Source organism: Cyanistes caeruleus, chromosome 23 (assembly GCF_971803275.1).
Source record: "Cyanistes caeruleus chromosome 23, bCyaCae1.hap1.1, whole genome shotgun sequence".
NCBI lineage: Eukaryota > Metazoa > Chordata > Aves > Passeriformes > Paridae > Cyanistes > Cyanistes caeruleus.
The window spans coordinates 64,622-84,258 of record NC_141723.1 but is presented as its reverse complement, the minus strand read 5'-3'; the positions used below and the strand labels follow the sequence as shown (position 1 = coordinate 84,258).

The 19,637-nt window shown below is 50.5% G+C and overlaps 1 long non-coding RNA gene and 1 pseudogene across 1 annotated transcript; one reads left to right on the top strand and one right to left on the bottom strand.

The window, feature by feature from the left end:
• Positions 1–360: 360 nt before the first annotated feature.
• Positions 361–2,077, bottom strand: LOC147649445 (uncharacterized; annotated as a pseudogene).
• A 4,772-nt stretch (positions 2,078–6,849) lies between these two features.
• On the top strand, positions 6,850–15,698 carry LOC147649444 (uncharacterized). Its single transcript, XR_015278850.1, has 7 exons — positions 6,850–7,024; positions 7,136–7,369; positions 7,662–10,185; positions 10,292–10,525; positions 10,818–13,342; positions 13,432–13,665; positions 13,957–15,698. It is a non-coding gene; the product is annotated as an uncharacterized LOC147649444 (long non-coding RNA).
• Positions 15,699–19,637: the final 3,939 nt, after the last annotated feature.

The following is a 19,637-nucleotide window of genomic DNA, read 5'->3' as shown; positions in this document are numbered from 1 at the left end:
TCTTTGGTCGTGTGGCGAGGTCAATGACAGGCAGAGCAATGCTCCCTGAAGAACCAAGACATTTTGTCCGACGTGGTTCAGTGGACCGAGGCGGTATGTTAACAGTCAAGTGTGGAAAAGGCACAAACTGCGCAATTCTTTGCCCTTTTGGAATGGTAAGCGGAGGAAACTGGGTACTAACAATGATGAAAAGTTCTCCTTCAGTATCAGCATCAACTACTCCTGGTTCGATGGAAAGGCCTAGAACGGACCCTGAGGAGCAGCCTAAAATCAGTCCCCCAGTTGGCTGTCCATTAATAATCAGTGGTCCATGAATGCCGGTAGGAATAGTATGTGGAGCATTATTGTAGAGTGTGGTGTCTACTGCTGCTGCCAGGTCCAATCCGAGGCTGCCGGAGGTTGCTGGCAGAAGTTGATCGCTCGGCTGTCGGAGGCAGGGGCTACTTGTGTCTCTGCGCGGCCCGGTTTCGTGCTGGCTCTCGAGTTTCCTGACCCACGACGACAGGCAGTGTTATTGTGAGTGCTGTATTGACATTTTCCGCACCAGACTCCCGACGCATTGCATTCACAGCAGATGTGTCCCATTCGTCCACATCTGAAGCACTTCATTCTTCCCCCCGCAGCGGGGCGCCGTTGCACTATCGTCGCTTGGAGGGGTGCAAGGGCAGCTAAAACCTGACTCTGGGCTGCTAAAGTTTGCTCCTTAAAAGCTTGTGCCTGGTGCTGCAGTCCTTCTCCTATCTTCTGCAGAGCTTCTACCATAAACACCTGAGTGCCACTTGGCATGGCTGCAGCCTTATCTAACAAGTCTTGGACATTCCAATGTCCTGGTGCTGTGGCTATTAAGGATCGAGTTGTAGCATTTCCATTTTGTAATATGCACTGCTTTACTAACACATCTTGCATATGCTCAGCTATGCCTGCTTTGGCCAGAGCTTCAATAATTTTGTCCACAAAGGAGCCTAAGGCTTCATCTCTACCTTGCTTAATCCCCATATACATGGGAATACCCCCAGGTGCCCTGATCTTATCCATAGCTCTTTTTGCAACTGCCATAGCCTCTCTCAGCTTTTCCCCCCCAAGGCCGCCTGTTGTTCTAAACGAATGTGGGCTCCATTGCCCATAAGTTCATCCACAGTGATGCCTGCGAGAGGGTCACCGGCAGGCCGAGGAAGTGCAGCGCTTGCGGCCGCTTCCTCCCTCCACCGGGTTTCAAACATAAGACTTTGATGAGGGGTATAAATGAGGCGAGACATGCCTCTAATGTCAGTGGGCAGCAGGACAGCTGAATTAAAGAGGTACTCGATCATTTGTTTCGCGGGCTCACTAGTGACTCCAAATTGTGCCACCGTTAATTTTAATTGAGACAAAAGTTTCCAATCAAGCTGTGTAACTTCAGCTTGTTGCCCCCGCCCTGCAAAGGGTGAAATATCACGGGAAAAGCAAGTGGGCAGGCTATTTGCTCTTGAGCTGCTGCCGCCAGTTCCGTGTCTCCCTCTTGCAGACCCTGCCTTGCTAGCGCCGCCCACGCTTCACGCCGACCCTGTGCCAAAGCCTCCGCGAGATCTGATAAGGCTCCGGGGAACGGCTCCGTGGCTGCAGCGTTAGATAATGTACTTGAAGAGGGGGGCGGCAGAAGCGGCGAGTGATCCGAGGGGACAGGGGGTGCAGATGGAGTGGTAGACTCCCTAGGATCTGGCGGGGGCAGATCAACAGAAGCAAATATTGGTGGATTTGGAGCTGAGGGATCGATATAAGCCTTATTGTGATCCTGCGCAGCACGGGCATTATCGGCAGCTCGCTTTTCTGCCTGAAACATTAACAACTCATTCTGCACCACCTTCCATAACTTACTCATCTTTTTTGCTACTTTGTCATCTTCTAAAACTAACTCCCATAAGCGATCACCATACCTGCACCACTCATGCAGCTCTTGGACTGAGTGAGGGTTAGTAAAAAACTCATAAGAAACAGCAGGGGTTAACAGGAGAGGTAAATCCTTCTCTAAATCTAAACCCTTGATGCCCCGCTTTCTCAAGAAGGCGGCAAAAAGATCATACGCCGCTTGCCTGTCCATACTCACCCGTACCGTTGCAACCCCCCAGGCGTCGGCAGCGCGTAGTGGCAGAGCCCACCGATGTGGCACTCAGGGCGAGCTATCGCCGTTCAAGGGACCCTTCCCCAACGCAGCTCTAAGGAGGAAAGGGAAAGTGTGTTCGCACCCCAGATGTCGCCAGAGTTCGGGGATTACCGGAGCCGCGGAAGACAAGTCTCATGCTATCATGGTCAGCAAGTCTCAGTTTATTGAAATCTTATGCACAACTTATAATGCTTTTAATTAGCTTATACATATTGCAAAAACTCAGCTCATTATTGGTCTGCTACCATTGACGCCTATTGTTCTTTGTGGTTTGCCTTGCAGTCATCAGCTCTTTATCTTCAGCTTGCAGTTCTGCATATTTTGGCAGTTTCGACATCTTGTTATCTATGTAAATCTCTCTTCAGGGACATACTGACCCTGAGGCCTCATACTTTAACTAATCTTACAGTATCATGTCCTTTTTCTCTTAGCCATTCTTCTGTCAGGCTCTCTACGGACCTGTCACACGTTCTCCTCGCCAGAAACAGTGCAAAAGCTTTCTTCTTGCACTACGAAAGGCAGAATTCGCGACTCCACAGTTCAGTGAAAGTAACCGCAAGAGGCGAGCCTCCTTCGGCAGAAGCTGCTTTCCAGAGCTCTTGGTCACAGGACAAAGTACCATGTGTGTCAGAGGGAGAGTGCCGGTCAGCGCGCGGGCGGTGGAAAGCGTGAGCGCTGTGGGCAGGTGAATAAGAAAGCTGTTTAACAAGCATCTGGCGCGGGAAACTTTCAGACTGCAAGTGGAACGTAGCTGCCACTCGCACGCTTCCTGATTAGTCGATAGTTGTCGTGTGGAAGAAGTACGACCACGACTTCCTTCTGCTGCTCCCTACTGCTGTTGCTGCTCTCTCCGACAACAATTGTGCTTTCCCTTTTACTTCGAGATGCTGAGAAATGCCCTGCGCAGCACAGAAACCTGTCACAACATGGGTGGCATAGGGTGCTGCAAATCCATTCTTGCGTCAGTGGCAGGGGTAAGCTGCACAAACATGTGCTGTCCTGTCACACGTTCTCTTCACCAGACGCAGTGCAAAAGCTTTCCGCTTGCATTAAGAGCAAGAAAGGCAGAAGCCACGACTCCGAAGTTTCGATTAAGTAACCGCAAGAGGCGAGCCTCCTTCGGAAGAAGTTGCTTTCTGGATCTGATACCAACCGGCTAAATTACCATGTGTAACTTGGTACGTACTAACGGCCTTTTGAGGTTACCTACTCCGAACTCTGAAGAAGAAAGTTTCAGAAAGTTTCTGCAGTACATCTGGCGAGGTGAACGTGTGACAGGACAGCACATATTTGTGCAGCTTACCCCTGCCACTTACCCAAGCACGGATTTGAAGCACCCTATGCCACCCATGGTGTGACAGGTTTCTGTGCTGCGCAGGGCATTTCTCTGCATCTGGGAGTAAAAGTGAAAGCGCAATTGTTGTCGCAGAGAGCAGCAACAGCAGTAGGGAGCAGCAGAAGGAAGTCGTGGTCGAACTTCTTCCACAAGACAACTAGCTACTAATCAGCGAGCGTGTGAGTGGCAACTACGTTCCACTTGCAGTCTGAATGTTTCCCGCGCCAAATGTCTGTTCAACATTTTTCTTTTTATCCTGCCCACAGCTCTCGCGCTTTCCACCGCCCGCGCGCTGACCGGCACTCTCCCTCTGACACACATGGTACTTTGGCCGGTTGCCAAGAGCTCCGGAAAGCAGCTTCTGCCGAAGGATGCTCGCATCTTGCGGTTACCTAATCCAAACTGCGGAGTCGCGGCTTCTGCCTTTCTTGCTCTTAATGCAAGTGGAAAGCTTTTGCACAGCGTCTGGCGAGGAGAACGTGTGACAGGACAGCACATGTTTGTGCAGCTTACCCCTGCCACTGACAAAACCACGAATTTGCAGCACCCTATTCCACCTATGGTGTGACAGGTTTCTGTGCTGCGCAGGGCATTTCTCTGCATCTAGGAGTAAAAGGGAAAGCGCAATTGTTGTCGCAGGGAGCAGCAACAGCAGTAGGGAGCAGCAGGAAGAAGCCATGGTCGTACTTCTTCCAATAGACCACTAGCAACTAATCAGCAAGCATGCGAGTGGCAGCTACGTTCCTATTGCAGTCTGAAAGTTTCCCGCGCCATATGCCTGTTAAACACCTTTCTTATTCAACTGCTTGCAGAGTTCGCGCTTTCCACCGCCCACGCGCTGACCGGCACTCTACCTCAGACACACATGGTATTTTGGCCGGTTGCCAAGAGCTCCGGAAAGCAGCTTCTGCCGAAGGAGGCTCGCCTCTTGCGGTTACCTTCTCCAAAATCTGGAGTCGGGGCTTCTGCCTTTCTTGCTCTTAATGAAAGTGGAAAGCTTTTGCACTGCGTCTGGCGAAGAGAACGTGTGACATGACAGCACATGTTTGTGCAACTTACCCCTGCCACTGACGCAAGCACGGATTTGAAGCACCCTATGCCACCCATGGTGTGACAGGTTTCTGTGCTGCGCAGGGCATTTCTCTGCATCTAGGAGTAAAAGGGAAAGTGCAATTGTTTTCGGAGAGAGCAGCAACAGCAGTAGGGAGCAGCAGAAGGAAGTCGTGGTCGTTCTTCTTCCACACGACAACTATCGACTAATCAGGAAGCGTGCGAGTGGCAGCTACGTACCTCTTGCAGTCTGAAAGTTTCACGCGACAGATGCCTGTTAAACACCTTCCTTATTGGCCTGCCCACAGCGCTCGCGCTTTCCACCGCCCGCGCTGTGAAAAGCACTCTCCCTCAGACACACATGGTATTTTGGCCGGTTGCCAAGAGCTCCGGAAAGCAGCTTCTGCCGAAGGAGGCTCGCAGCTTGCGGTTACCTTCTCCAAACTTGGGAGTCGTGGCTTCTGCCATTCCTGCTCTTAGTGCAAACGGAAAGTTTCTGCACGTCGTCTGGCGAGAAGAACGTGCGACAGGACAGCACATGTTTGTGCAGCTTACCCGCAGGCCAGCTGAACCTGGCATCTCTGAATGGGTCTTTACATTCTTCCCAGGAAGATGAATGGCAATCACTATTTTGGCAGGGAGGAAAGTGCATCAGCTAGCAATTTGCTGTAGAAAATGTGCTTTCTGCTCCTCTCACAGCCAAAACTCCTACCCATTTCTTGGAAGTCCTTCTTAGATAAGGACCGTGTTCAACTGAGTGACAGTGAAGCCAAATGGCAATGCCGCAATCAATTGTCCTGTACACAATCTCCTTCATCCACGTGGAAGGTTACTCACGGGCACACAAGAGGACGGAAGAAACCCAAATGCATCGTTGGACATCATAAAGTCAGACGTGTGGAGGGATGAAGAAATCTTGCAGAGATATGGAAAGCTGCCCTGAAAACCCAGTTCGGGGAGAGCCTGAGCTCTTTTGTGCTTCTAGGCCTGAAGATGCTCAGCACCTTTCCCAGATGCTCAGCAGGCAGTAGGATTGTGCCTGAATCTGGCTCTGGAAATGCCAGTGCCTCAACTGAGAGCTGTGGCAATGATTTCCATTGCATGGAGAGGGGCCACAGTCCTGCAAGAGTCTTTCAGCAGAGCAAACAGCAGCCTGGAGGGTGGGCAATGCTGCATCTGGACCACTGCATGCTCATCCTTCACCACAATGCAGAGCTGCCATGGATCACTTTTTCCATTTCTGCTGTTGGATATGTTTTGGAGAATTCTAGGTGGCTTTGGATGGTGATCCAAGTAGGAAGCAGCCATTCGCCTGCTGTGATATCCTTACAACTAGTCCTAACTTCTCATTGCCTTTGGTTTGATTGGGGGTGTTTTATCTGTTTGTTTGATTGGTTTCTTTGGGTTGGTTTCTTTGTGTTTTTCTCTCTTTTGCTTGGAGTTTCTTTTCCTTTTTTAGAAATGACTGGTGAAGTTGGCACAAGCAAACTCCAGAAAACGTAAAGCAGGCTTGACTTTCCAGAAATTGCTTTTGGCTGGCTTTAGCTGCATTCCCCAGGATCACGATCAGCAGTAGACATTTGCAGGTTTTGCTCTGCATCCTCAGCCTGCCCAGATGTTGTTCAGTGTTTCAGCAGTGGAGAAGACGATGGATATTTTGCTAAACCTCCTTTCAAACAACAAAACTTGGGTTAGCACGACAGAAAAGAAGAAAAGAAAATCTTCGCCAGTTAGAACAGAGCCAGAGTCCCACCATTTCCCCCTCCACTTTTCTTTCTTTTCTACATTTAGAGGTAAAGCTTCCATCTCCAAAAGCTTCCATCTCTCACTTCCCGATGTAGCCATTTGCTACCCTTTAGCCTTGACTGCCACGCATCGGACTGCTGTCCGTGTGGGGCTGGGGATGCTCAGCCTGGAAAGAGAAGGGGGCTGGCGAGGCCTCCCTGCAGCTCTAGGAAAGATGGGCACAGAGAGGAGAAGCCTTTCAACTGCAGGAGTGAGCTTGAAGTTGGATCTAATGAAGCTGCTCTTTTCCACTCCGGCTGCTGGGCCACTGGCCCAGGCTGTGCACAGAGGCTGGGGATGCTCCATCCTTGGCAACATCCAAGGCCAGCTGGGAGCGGGGCTCTGAGCAACCTATTCTGGGCGAAGATTGCTCTGCTTGGAACAAGATGGTCTTTAGGGTCCCTTCCAAGCCCAAGCACCCAGGGATTCCATCATTCATTCTACGGTCTCCGTTGTCCACTTCAGCCTGGGCCTGAACTCCTGGCGGTGATGTCACAGTGCACGCTCCAGCTAGAACTTCCAGCATCCAGCAACGGCCACAACACAACCCTTGGCTCCTTGTGCCAGCACGCTCTTCATTCACCCTGCTCCAAGCCTACCCCTGTCACCTTGTTGCCACCTGCTCCCTGATTCCCCCAGCAGTCCCCAAAGCTCCCCATCGCTTGGATTTTGCTCTCCATCCCTGCAGGATGTCTGCATTTGTTCCAAAAGAGGTATGGTACTATTCCACGGAGGCGGACACCCCGCAGCTGCCTGGCTGGGCTGGAGCTCTGTGGGACAGGCTGGGAAAGGGACCCCACGCTGAAATTTTGCTACCTCTGCAGGCTGGCACAGACGGAGAGGAGGAGACGGACGTCGATACACAGACTGATAGAGAAGAAGCCATGGAAGTGGACGGAGAGGATACTGGAGAGGAAGAGATGGATGTGGATATGTACGAGACAGAGGAAGAGATGGAGGTGGAAACGAAAGATTCTATTGAAGAGATGGATATTGATCTAAAAGACAAGGAGGAAGACATGGTCTTGGGATGAAGACCGATGCCAGCAGCAGAACAGGCAGGTGTTCCCCACAGGCAGAGTGGGTCCCCTGCTGCCAGCCTGGGGCCGGGCTGGGCACTTCCTGCTCAGGGACACGCTAGCCCATGCACTGCATTCTGCTGGCCATCCCTGGCCTGGCCTGGGCTTGCTGTGGGCCACACAAGCCCTGTTCCAGTGCCTGGGCCACAGCCCCCAGCCAGGCTCCCTTCTGGCAGCAGAGTCCCACTGGGCCAGTGTCCCAGCCCGGCAGCACATGGAACACCCTTCCGTGCCTGACTGCACTGACCGTGCTACTTGTTTTTCCTTCCAGGACTTAGGGACATCACAGATACAGATGCCACCCTGCTGTACATACGTTTTACAGTTGTTGTGTTCAGGATAGAGGTTTTAGAGTTTGTTTAAGTTGTCTGTAATTACGTTTCATAGAGTTTTGTTAGAGCTGTTCTCAGGTAAATAGGTTCTATAGTTTGTTGTTGTTGTTGTTGTTGTTGTTACCAATATTCTTACAGTGTAAATAGGTGGTGTAGTTCATTCTTGTTCCTTTTCTTCTACAGATAAACAGTCTTTGATTTTCACACCCCAGTTCTCTTTGCATTTTCTTCGGGCACATTTGCAAAGCTGTGGGTTGTTTCGGGAACAATGTTTGCAGGACTCTAAAAAGAGTATCAAAACCGCTCTGCCACACTCTCAGCTGCTGCTGCTGCCCCAAAAAGCACTGGCTGGCTTTGCTCACACAATCACAGTTGTGATGGCATTTCTACCACACTACAGGACAGCGATGTTTTCCCTCTTCTCCTGGAAATACCTACAGCACTTGTGGGTAGCAAGGCAAACATGAGCCTCTTTTAGTGGCCCTTGAAATTGGACATGTGAAATGAGGTACACAAAGCCACAGGCCAGCTGAACCTGGCATCTCTGAATGGGTCTTTACATTCTTCCCAGGAAGATGAATGGCAATCACTATTTTGGCAGGGAGGAAAGTGCATCAGCTAGCAATTTGCTGTAGAAAATGTGCTTTCTGCTCCTCTCACAGCCAAAACTCCTACCCATTTCTTGGAAGTCCTTCTTAGATAAGGACCGTGTTCAACTGAGTGACAGTGAAGCCAAATGGCAATGCCGCAATCAATTGTCCTGTACACAATCTCCTTCATCCACGTGGAAGGTTACTCACGGGCACACAAGAGGACGGAAGAAACCCAAATGCATCGTTGGACATCATAAAGTCAGACGTGTGGAGGGATGAAGAAATCTTGCAGAGATATGGAAAGCTGCCCTGAAAACCCAGTTCGGGGAGAGCCTGAGCTCTTTTGTGCTTCTAGGCCTGAAGATGCTCAGCACCTTTCCCAGATGCTCAGCAGGCAGTAGGATTGTGCCTGAATCTGGCTCTGGAAATGCCAGTGCCTCAACTGAGAGCTGTGGCAATGATTTCCATTGCATGGAGAGGGGCCACAGTCCTGCAAGAGTCTTTCAGCAGAGCAAACAGCAGCCTGGAGGGTGGGCCATCTGGACCACTGCATGCTCATCCTTCACCACAATGCAGAGCTGCCATGGATCACTTTTTCCATTTCTCCTGTTGGATATGTTTTGGACAAGTTGTTCTAGATGGCTTTGGATGGTGATCCAAGTAGGAAGCAGCCATTCGCCTGCTGTGATATCCTTACAACTAGTCCTAACTTCTCATTGCCTTTGGTTTGATTGGGGGTGTTTTATCTGTTTGTTTGATTGGTTTCTTTGGGTTGGTTTCTTTGTGTTTTTCTCTGTTTTGCTTGGAGTTTCTTTTCCTTTTTTAGAAATGACTGGTGAAGTTGGCACAAGCAAACTCCAGAAAACGTAAAGCAGGCTTGACTTTCCAGAAATTGCTTTTGGCTGGCTTTAGCTGCATTCCCCAGGATCACGATCAGCAGTAGATATTTGCAGGTTTTGCTCTGCATCCTCAGCCTGCCCAGATGTTGTTCAGTGTTTCAGCAGTGGAGAAGACGATGGATATTTTACTAAACCTCCTTTCAAACAACAAAACTTGGGTTAGCACGACAGAAAAGAAGAAAAGAAAATCTTCGCCAGTTAGAACAGAGCCAGAGTCCCACCATTTCCCCCTCCACTTTTCTTTCTTTTCTACATTTAGAGGTAAAGCTTCCATCTCCAAAAGCTTCCATCTCTCACTTCCCGATGTAGCCATTTGCTACCCTTTAGCCTTGACTGCCACGCATCGGACTGCTGTCCGTGTGGGGCTGGGGATGCTCAGCCTGGAAAGAGAAGGGGGCTGGCGAGGCCTCCCTGCAGCTCTAGGAAAGATGGGCACAGAAAGGAGAAGCCTTTCAACTGCAGGAGTGAGCTTGAAGTTGGATCTAATGAAGCTGCTCTTTTCCACTCCGGCTGCTGGGCCACTGGCCCAGGCTGTGCACAGAGGCTGGGGATGCTCCATCCTTGGCAACATCCAAGGCCAGCTGGGAGCGGGGCTCTGAGCAACCTATTCTAGGGGAAGATTGCTCCGCTTGGAGCAAGATGGTCCTTAGGGTCCCTTCCAAGCCCAAGCACCCAGGGATTCCATCATTCATTCTACGGTCTCCGTTGTCCACTTCAGCCTGGGCCTGAACTCCTGGCGGTGATGTCACAGTGCACGCTCCAGCTAGAACTTCCAGCATCCAGCAACGGCCACAACACAACCCTTGGCTCCTTGTGCCAGCACGCTCTTCATTCACCCTGCTCCAAGCCTACCCCTGTCACCTTGTTGCCACCTGCTCCCTGATTCCCCCAGCAGTCCCCAAAGCTCCCCATCGCTTGGATTTTGCTCTCCATCCCTGCAGGATGTCTGCATTTGTTCCAAAAGAGCTATGGTACTATTCCACGGAGGCGGACACCCCGCAGCTGCCTGGCTGGGCTGGAGCTCTGTGGGACAGGGTGGGAAAGGGACCCCACGCTGAAATTTTGCTACCTCTGCAGGCTGGCACAGACGGAGAGGAGGAGACGGACGTCGATACACAGACTGATAGAGAAGAAGCCATGGAAGTGGACGGAGAGGATACTGGAGAGCAAGAGATGGATGTGGATATGTACGAGACAGAGGAAGAGATGGAGGTGGAAACGAAAGATTCTATTGAAGAGATGGATATTGATCTAAAAGACAAGGAGGAAGACATGGTCTTGGGATGAAGACCGATGCCAGCAGCAGAACAGGCAGGTGCTCCCCACAGGCAGAGTGGGTCCCCTGCTGCCAGCCTGGGGCCGGGCTGGGCACTTCCTGCTCAGGGACACGCTAGCCCATGCACTGCATTCTGCTGGCCATCCCTGGCCTGGCCTGGGCTTGCTGTGGGCCACACAAGCCCTGTTCCAGTGCCTGGGCCACAGCCCCCAGCCAGGCTCCCTTCTGGCAGCAGAGTCCCACTGGGCCAGTGTCCCAGCCCGGCAGCACATGGAACACCCTTCCGTGCCTGACTGGACTGACCATGCTACTTGTTTTTCCTTCCAGGACTTAGGGACATCACAGACACAGATGCCACCCTGCTGTACATACGTTTTACAGTTGTTGTGTTCAGGATAGAGGTTTTAGAGTTTGTTTAAGTTGTCTGTAATTACGTTTCATAGAGTTTTGTTAGAGCTGTTCTCAGGTAAATAGGTTCTATAGTTTGTTGTTGTTGTTGTTGTTACCAATATTCTTACAGTGTAAATATGTGGTGTAGTTCATTCTTGTTCCTTTTCTTCTACAGATAAACAGTCTTTGATTTTCACACCCCAGTTCTCTTTGCATTTTCTTCGGGCACATTTGCAAAGCTGTGGGTTGTTTCGGGAACAATGCTTGCAGGACTCTAAAAAGAGTATCAAAACCGCTCTGCCACACTCTCAGCTGCTGCTGCTGCCCCAAAAAGCACTGGCTGGCTTTGCTCACACAATCACAGTTGTGGTGGCATTTCTACCACACCACAGGACAGCGATGTTTTCCCTCTTCTCCTGGAAATACCTACAGCACTTGTGGGTAGCAAGGCAAACATGAGCCTCTTTTAGTGGCCCTTGAAATTGGACATGTGAAATGAGGTACACAAAGCCACAGGCCAGCTGAACCTGGCATCTCTGAATGGGTCTTTACATTCTTCCCAGGAAGATGAATGGCAATCACTATTTTGGCAGGGAGGAAAGTGCATCAGCTAGCAATTTGCTGTAGAAAATGTGCTTTCTGCTCCTCTCACAGCCAAAACTCCTACCCATTTCTTGGAAGTCCTTCTTAGATAAGGACCGTGTTCAACTGAGTGACAGTGAAGCCAAATGGCAATGCCGCAATCAATTGTCCTGTACACAATCTCCTTCATCCACGTGGAAGGTTACTCACGGGCACACAAGAGGACGGAAGAAACCCAAATGCATCGTTGGACATCATAAAGTCAGACGTGTGGAGGGATGAAGAAATCTTGCAGAGATATGGAAAGCTGCCCTGAAAACCCAGTTTGGGGAGAGCCTGAGCTCTTTTGTGCTTCTAGGCCTGAAGATGCTCAGCACCTTTCCCAGATGCTCAGTAGGCAGTAGGATTGTGCCTGAATCTGGCTCTGGAAATGCCAGTGCCTCAACTGAGAGCTGTGGCAATGATTTCCATTGCATGGAGAGGGGCCACAGTCCTGCAAGAGTCTTTCAGCAGAGCAAACAGCAGCCTGGAGGGTGGGCAATGCTGCATCTGGACCACTGCATGCTCATCCTTCACCACAATGCAGAGCTGCCATGGATCACTTTTTCCATTTCTCCTGTTGGATATGTTTTGGAGAAGTTGTTCTAGGTGGCTTTGGATGGTGATCCAAGTAGGAAGCAGCCATTCGCCTGCTGTGATATCCTTACAACTAATCCTAACTTCTCATTGCCTTTGGTTTGATTGGGGGTGTTTTATCTGTTTGTTTGATTGGTTTCTTTGGGTTGGTTTCTTTGTGTTTTTCTCTCTTTTGCTTGGAGTTTCTTTTCCTTTTTTAGAAATGACTGGTGAAGTTGGCACAAGCAAACTCCAGAAAACGTAAAGCAGGCTTGACTTTCCAGAAATTGCTTTTGGCTGGCTTTAGCTGCATTCCCCAGGATCACGATCAGCAGTAGATATTTGCAGGTTTTGCTCTGCATCCTCAGCCTGCCCAGATGTTGTTCAGTGTTTCAGCAGTGGAGAAGACGATGGATATTTTGCTAAACCTCCTTTCAAACAACAAAACTTGGGTTAGCACGACAGAAAAGAAGAAAAGAAAATCTTCGCCAGTTAGAACAGAGCCAGAGTCCCACCATTTCCCCCTCCACTTTTCTTTCTTTTCTACATTTAGAGGTAAAGCTTCCATCTCCAAAAGCTTCCATCTCTCACTTCCCGATGTAGCCATTTGCTACCCTTTAGCCTTGACTGCCACGCATCGGACTGCTGTCCGTGTGGGGCTAGGGATGCTCAGCCTGGAAAGAGAAGGGGGCTGGCGAGGCCTCCCTGCAGCTCTAGGAAAGATGGGCACAGAGAGGAGAAGCCTTTCAACTGCAGGAGTGAGCTTGAAGTTGGATCTAATGAAGCTGCTCTTTTCCACTCCGGCTGCTGGGCCACTGGCCCAGGCTGTGCACAGAGGCTGGGGATGCTCCATCCTTGGCAACATCCAAGGCCAGCTGGGAGCGGGGCTCTGAGCAACCTATTCTGGGCGAAGATTGCTCCGCTTGGAACAAGATGGTCTTTAGGGTCCCTTCCAAGCCCAAGCACCCAGGGATTCCATCATTCATTCTACGGTCTCCGTTGTCCACTTCAGCCTGGGCCTGAACTCCTGGCGGTGATGTCACAGTGCACGCTCCAGCTAGAACTTCCAGCATCCAGCAACGGCCACAACACAACCCTTGGCTCCTTGTGCCAGCACGCTCTTCATTCACCCTGCTCCAAGCCTACCCCTGTCACCTTGTTGCCACCTGCTCCCTGATTCCCCCAGCAGTCCCCAAAGCTCCCCATCGCTTGGATTTTGCTCTCCATCCCTGCAGGATGTCTGCATTTGTTCCAAAAGAGCTATGGTACTATTCCACGGAGGCGGACACCCCGCAGCTGCCTGGCTGGGCTGGAGCTCTGTGGGACAGGCTGGGAAATTTTGCTACCTCTGCAGGCTGGCACAGACGGAGAGGAGGAGACGGACGTCGATACACAGACTGATAGAGAAGAAGCCATGGAAGTGGACGGAGAGGATACTGGAGAGGAAGAGATGGATGTGGATATGTACGAGACAGAGGAAGAGATGGAGGTGGAAACGAAAGATTCTATTGAAGAGATGGATATTGATCTAAAAGACAAGGAGGAAGACATGGTCTTGGGATGAAGACCGATGCCAGCAGCAGAACAGGCAGGTGTTCCCCACAGGCAGAGTGGGTCCCCTGCTGCCAGCCTGGGGCCGGGCTGGGCACTTCCTGCTCAGGGACACGCTAGCCCATGCACTGCATTCTGCTGGCCATCCCTGGCCTGGCCTGGGCTTGCTGTGGGCCACACAAGCCCTGTTCCAGTGCCTGGGCCACAGCCCCCAGCCAGGCTCCCTTCTGGCAGCAGAGTCCCACTGGGCCAGTGTCCCAGCCCGGCAGCACATGGAACACCCTTCCGTGCCTGACTGCACTGACCGTGCTACTTGTTTTTCTTCCAGGACTTAGGGACATCACAGACACAGATGCCACCCTGCTGTACATACGTTTTACAGTTGTTGTGTTCAGGATAGAGGTTTTAGAGTTTGTTTAAGTTGTCTGTAATTACGTATCATAGAGTTTTGATAGAGCTGTTCTCAGGTAAATAGGTTCTATAGTTTGTTGTTGTTGTTGTTGTTACCAATATTCTTACAGTGTAAATATGTGGTGTAGTTCATTCTTGTTCCTTTTCTTCTACAGATAAACAGTCTTTGATTTTCACACCCCAGTTCTCTTTGCATTTTCTTCGGGCACATTTGCAAAGCTGTGGGTTGTTTCGGGAACAATGCTTGCAGGACTCTAAAAAGAGTATCAAAACCGCTCTGCCACACTCTCAGCTGCTGCTGCTGCCCCAAAAAGCACTGGCTGGCTTTGCTCACACAATCACAGTTGTGGTGGCATTTCTACCACACCACAGGACAGCGATGTTTTCCCTCTTCTCCTGGAAATACCTAGAGCACTTGTGGGTAGCAAGGCAAACATGAGCCTCTTTTAGTGGCCCTTGAAATTGGACATGTGAAATGAGGTACACAAAGCCACAGGCCAGCTGAACCTGGCATCTCTGAATGGGTCTTTACATTCTTCCCAGGAAGATGAATGGCAATCACTATTTTGGCAGGGAGGAAAGTGCATCAGCTAGCAATTTGCTGTAGAAAATGTGCTTTCTGCTCCTCTCACAGCCAAAACTCCTACCCATTTCTTGGAAGTCCTTCTTAGATAAGGACCGTGTTCAACTGAGTGACAGTGAAGCCAAATGGCAATGCCGCAATCAATTGTCCTGTACACAATCTCCTTCATCCACGTGGAAGGTTACTCACGGGCACACAAGAGGACGGAAGAAACCCAAATGCATCGTTGGACATCATAAAGTCAGACGTGTGGAGGGATGAAGAAATCTTGCAGAGATATGGAAAGCTGCCCTGAAAACCCAGTTTGGGGAGAGCCTGAGCTCTTTTGTGCTTCTAGGCCTGAAGATGCTCAGCACCTTTCCCAGATGCTCAGCAGGCAGTAGGATTGTGCCTGAATCTGGCTCTGGAAATGCCAGTGCCTCAACTGAGAGCTGTGGCAATGATTTCCATTGCATGGAGAGGGGCCACAGTCCTGCAAGAGTCTTTCAGCAGAGCAAACAGCAGCCTGGAGGGTGGGCAATGCTGCATCTGGACCACTGCATGCTCATCCTTCACCACAATGCAGAGCTGCCATGGATCACTTTTTCCATTTCTCCTGTTGGATATGTTTTGGACAAGTTGTTCTAGATGGCTTTGGATGGTGATCCAAGTAGGAAGCAGCCATTCGCCTGCTGTGATATCCTTACAACTAGTCCTAACTTCTCATTGCCTTTGGTTTGATTGGGGGTGTTTTATCTGTTTGTTTGATTGGTTTCTTTGGGTTGGTTTCTTTGTGTTTTTCTCTGTTTTGCTTGGAGTTTCTTTTCCTTTTTTAGAAATGACTGGTGAAGTTGGCACAAGCAAACTCCAGAAAACGTAAAGCAGGCTTGACTTTCCAGAAATTGCTTTTGGCTGGCTTTAGCTGCATTCCCCAGGATCACGATCAGCAGTAGATATTTGCAGGTTTTGCTCTGCATCCTCAGCCTGCCCAGATGTTGTTCAGTGTTTCAGCAGTGGAGAAGACGATGGATATTTTGCTAAACCTCCTTTCAAACAACAAAACTTGGGTTAGCACGACAGAAAAGAAGAAAAGAAAATCTTCGCCAGTTAGAACAGAGCCAGAGTCCCACCATTTCCCCCTCCACTTTTCTTTCTTTTCTACATTTAGAGGTAAAGCTTCCATCTCCAAAAGCTTCCATCTCTCACTTCCCGATGTAGCCATTTGCTACCCTTTAGCCTTGACTGCCACGCATCGGACTGCTGTCCGTGTGGGGCTGGGGATGCTCAGCCTGGAAAGAGAAGGGGGCTGGCGAGGCCTCCCTGCAGCTCTAGGAAAGATGGGCACAGAGAGGAGAAGCCTTTCAACTGCAGGAGTGAGCTTGAAGTTGGATCTAATGAAGCTGCTCTTTTCCACTCCGGCTGCTGGGCCACTGGCCCAGGCTGTGCACAGAGGCTGGGGATGCTCCATCCTTGGCAACATCCAAGGCCAGCTGGGAGCGGGGCTCTGAGCAACCTATTCTGGGCGAAGATTGCTCCGCTTGGAGCAAGATGGTCCTTAGGGTCCCTTCCAAGCCCAAGCACCCAGGGATTCCATCATTCATTCTACGGTCTCCGTTGTCCACTTCAGCCTGGGCCTGAACTCCTGGCGGTGATGTCACAGTGCACGCTCCAGCTAGAACTTCCAGCATCCAGCAACGGCCACAACACAACCCTTGGCTCCTTGTGCCAGCACGCTCTTCATTCACCCTGCTCCAAGCCTACCCCTGTCACCTTGTTGCCACCTGCTCCCTGATTCCCCCAGCAGTCCCCAAAGCTCCCCATCGCTTGGATTTTGCTCTCCATCCCTGCAGGATGTCTGCATTTGTTCCAAAAGAGCTATGGTACTATTCCACGGAGGCGGACACCCCGCAGCTGCCTGGCTGGGCTGGAGCTCTGTGGGACAGGCTGGGAAATTTTGCTACCTCTGCAGGCTGGCACAGACGGAGAGGAGGAGACGGACGTCGATACACAGACTGATAGAGAAGAAGCCATGGAAGTGGACGGAGAGGATACTGGAGAGGAAGAGATGGATGTGGATATGTACGAGACAGAGGAAGAGATGGAGGTGGAAACGAAAGATTCTATTGAAGAGATGGATATTGATCTAAAAGACAAGGAGGAAGACATGGTCTTGGGATGAAGACCGATGCCAGCAGCAGAACAGGCAGGTGCTCCCCCCACAGGCAGAGTGGGTCCCCTGCTGCCAGCCTGGGGCCGGGCTGGGCACTTCCTGCTCAGGGACACGCTAGCCCATGCACTGGATTCTGCTGGCCATCCCTGGCCTGGCCTGGGCTTGCTGTGGGCCACACAAGCCCTGTTCCAGTGCCTGGGCCACAGCCCCCAGCCAGGCTCCCTTCTGGCAGCAGAGTCCCACTGGGCCAGTGTCCCAGCCCGGCAGCACATGGAACACCCTTCCGTGCCTGACTGCACTGACCGTGCTACTTGTTTTTCCTTCCAGGACTTAGGGACATCACAGATACAGATGCCACCCTGCTGTACATACGTTTTACAGTTGTTGTGTTCAGGATAGAGGTTTTAGAGTTTGTTTAAGTTGTCTGTAATTACGTTTCATAGAGTTTTGTTAGAGCTGTTCTCAGGTAAATAGGTTCTATAGTTTGTTGTTGTTGTTGTTGTTGTTGTTACCAATATTCTTACAGTGTAAATAGGTGGTGTAGTTCATTCTTGTTCCTTTTCTTCTACAGATAAACAGTCTTTGATTTTCACACCCCAGTTCTCTTTGCATTTTCTTCGGGCACATTTGCAAAGCTGTGGGTTGTTTCAGGAACAATGTTTGCAGGACTCTAAAAAGAGTATCAAAACCGCTCTGCCACACTCTCAGCTGCTGCTGCTGCCCCAAAAAGCACTGGCTGGCTTTGCTCACACAATCACAGTTGTGGTGGCATTTCTACCACACCACAGGACAGCGATGTTTTCCCTCTTCTCCTGGAAATACCTACAGCACTTGTGGGTAGCAAGGCAAACATGAGCCTCTTTTAGTGGCCCTTGAAATTGGACATGTGAAATGAGGTACACAAAGCCACAGGCCAGCTGAACCTGGCATCTCTGAATGGGTCTTTACATTCTTCCCAGGAAGATGAATGGCAATCACTATTTTGGCAGGGAGGAAAGTGCATCAGCTAGCAATTTGCTGTAGAAAATGTGCTTTCTGCTCCTCTCACAGCCAAAACTCCTACCCATTTCTTGGAAGTCCTTCTTAGATAAGGACCGTGTTCAACTGAGTGACAGTGAAGCCAAATGGCAATGCCGCAATCAATTGTCCTGTACACAATCTCCTTCATCCACGTGGAAGGTTACTCACGGGCACACAAGAGGACGGAAGAAACCCAAATGCATCGTTGGACATCATAAAGTCAGACGTGTGGAGGGATGAAGAAATCTTGCAGAGATATGGAAAGCTGCCCTGAAAACCCAGTTTGGGGAGAGCCTGAGCTCTTTTGTGCTTCTAGGCCTGAAGATGCTCAGCACCTTTCCCAGATGCTCAGCAGGCAGTAGGATTGTGCCTGAATCTGGCTCTGGAAATGCCAGTGCCTCAACTGAGAGCTGTGGCAATGATTTCCATTGCATGGAGAGGGGCCACAGTCCTGCAAGAGTCTTTCAGCAGAGCAAACAGCAGCCTGGAGGGTGGGCCATCTGGACCACTGCATGCTCATCCTTCACCACAATGCAGAGCTGCCATGGATCACTTTTTCCATTTCTCCTGTTGGATATGTTTTGGACAAGTTGTTCTAGATGGCTTTGGATGGTGATCCAAGTAGGAAGCAGCCATTCGCCTGCTGTGATATCCTTACAACTAGTCCTAACTTCTCATTGCCTTTGGTTTGATTGGGGGTGTTTTATCTGTTTGTTTGATTGGTTTCTTTGGGTTGGTTTCTTTGTGTTTTTCTCTGTTTTGCTTGGAGTTTCTTTTCCTTTTTTAGAAATGACTGGTGAAGTTGGCACAAGCAAACTCCAGAAAACGTAAAGCAGGCTTGACTTTCCAGAAATTGCTTTTGGCTGGCTTTAGCTGCATTCCCCAGGATCACGATCAGCAGTAGATATTTGCAGGTTTTGCTCTGCATCCTCAGCCTGCCCAGATGTTGTTCAGTGTTTCAGCAGTGGAGAAGACGATGGATATTTTGCTAAACCTCCTTTCAAACAACAAAACTTGGGTTAGCACGACAGAAAAGAAGAAAAGAAAATCTTCGCCAGTTAGAACAGAGCCAGAGTCCCACCATTTCCCCCTCCACTTTTCTTTCTTTTCTACATTTAGAGGTAAAGCTTCCATCTCCAAAAGCTTCCATCTCTCACTTCCCGATGTAGCCATTTGCTACCCTTTAGCCTTGACTGCCACGCATCGGACTGCTGTCCGTGTGGGGCTGGGGATGCTCAGCCTGGAAAGAGAAGGGGGCTGGCGAGGCCTCCCTGCAGCTCTAGGAAAGATGGGCACAGAAAGGAGAAGCCTTTCAACTGCAGGAGTGAGCTTGAAGTTGGATCTAATGAAGCTGCTCTTTTCCACTCCGGCTGCTGGGCCACTGGCCCAGGCTGTGCACAGAGGCTGGGGATGCTCCATCCTTGGCAACATCCAAGGCCAGCTGGGAGCGGGGCTCTGAGCAACCTATTCTAGGGGAAGATTGCTCCGCTTGGAGCAAGATGGTCCTTAGGGTCCCTTCCAAGCCCAAGCACCCAGGGATTCCATCATTCATTCTACGGTCTCCGTTGTCCACTTCAGCCTGGGCCTGAACTCCTGGCGGTGATGTCACAGTGCACGCTCCAGCTAGAACTTCCAGCATCCAGCAACGGCCACAACACAACCCTTGGCTCCTTGTGCCAGCACGCTCTTCATTCACCCTGCTCCAAGCCTACCCCTGTCACCTTGTTGCCACCTGCTCCCTGATTCCCCCAGCAGTCCCCAAAGCTCCCCATCGCTTGGATTTTGCTCTCCATCCCTGCAGGATGTCTGCATTTGTTCCAAAAGAGCTATGGTACTATTCCACGGA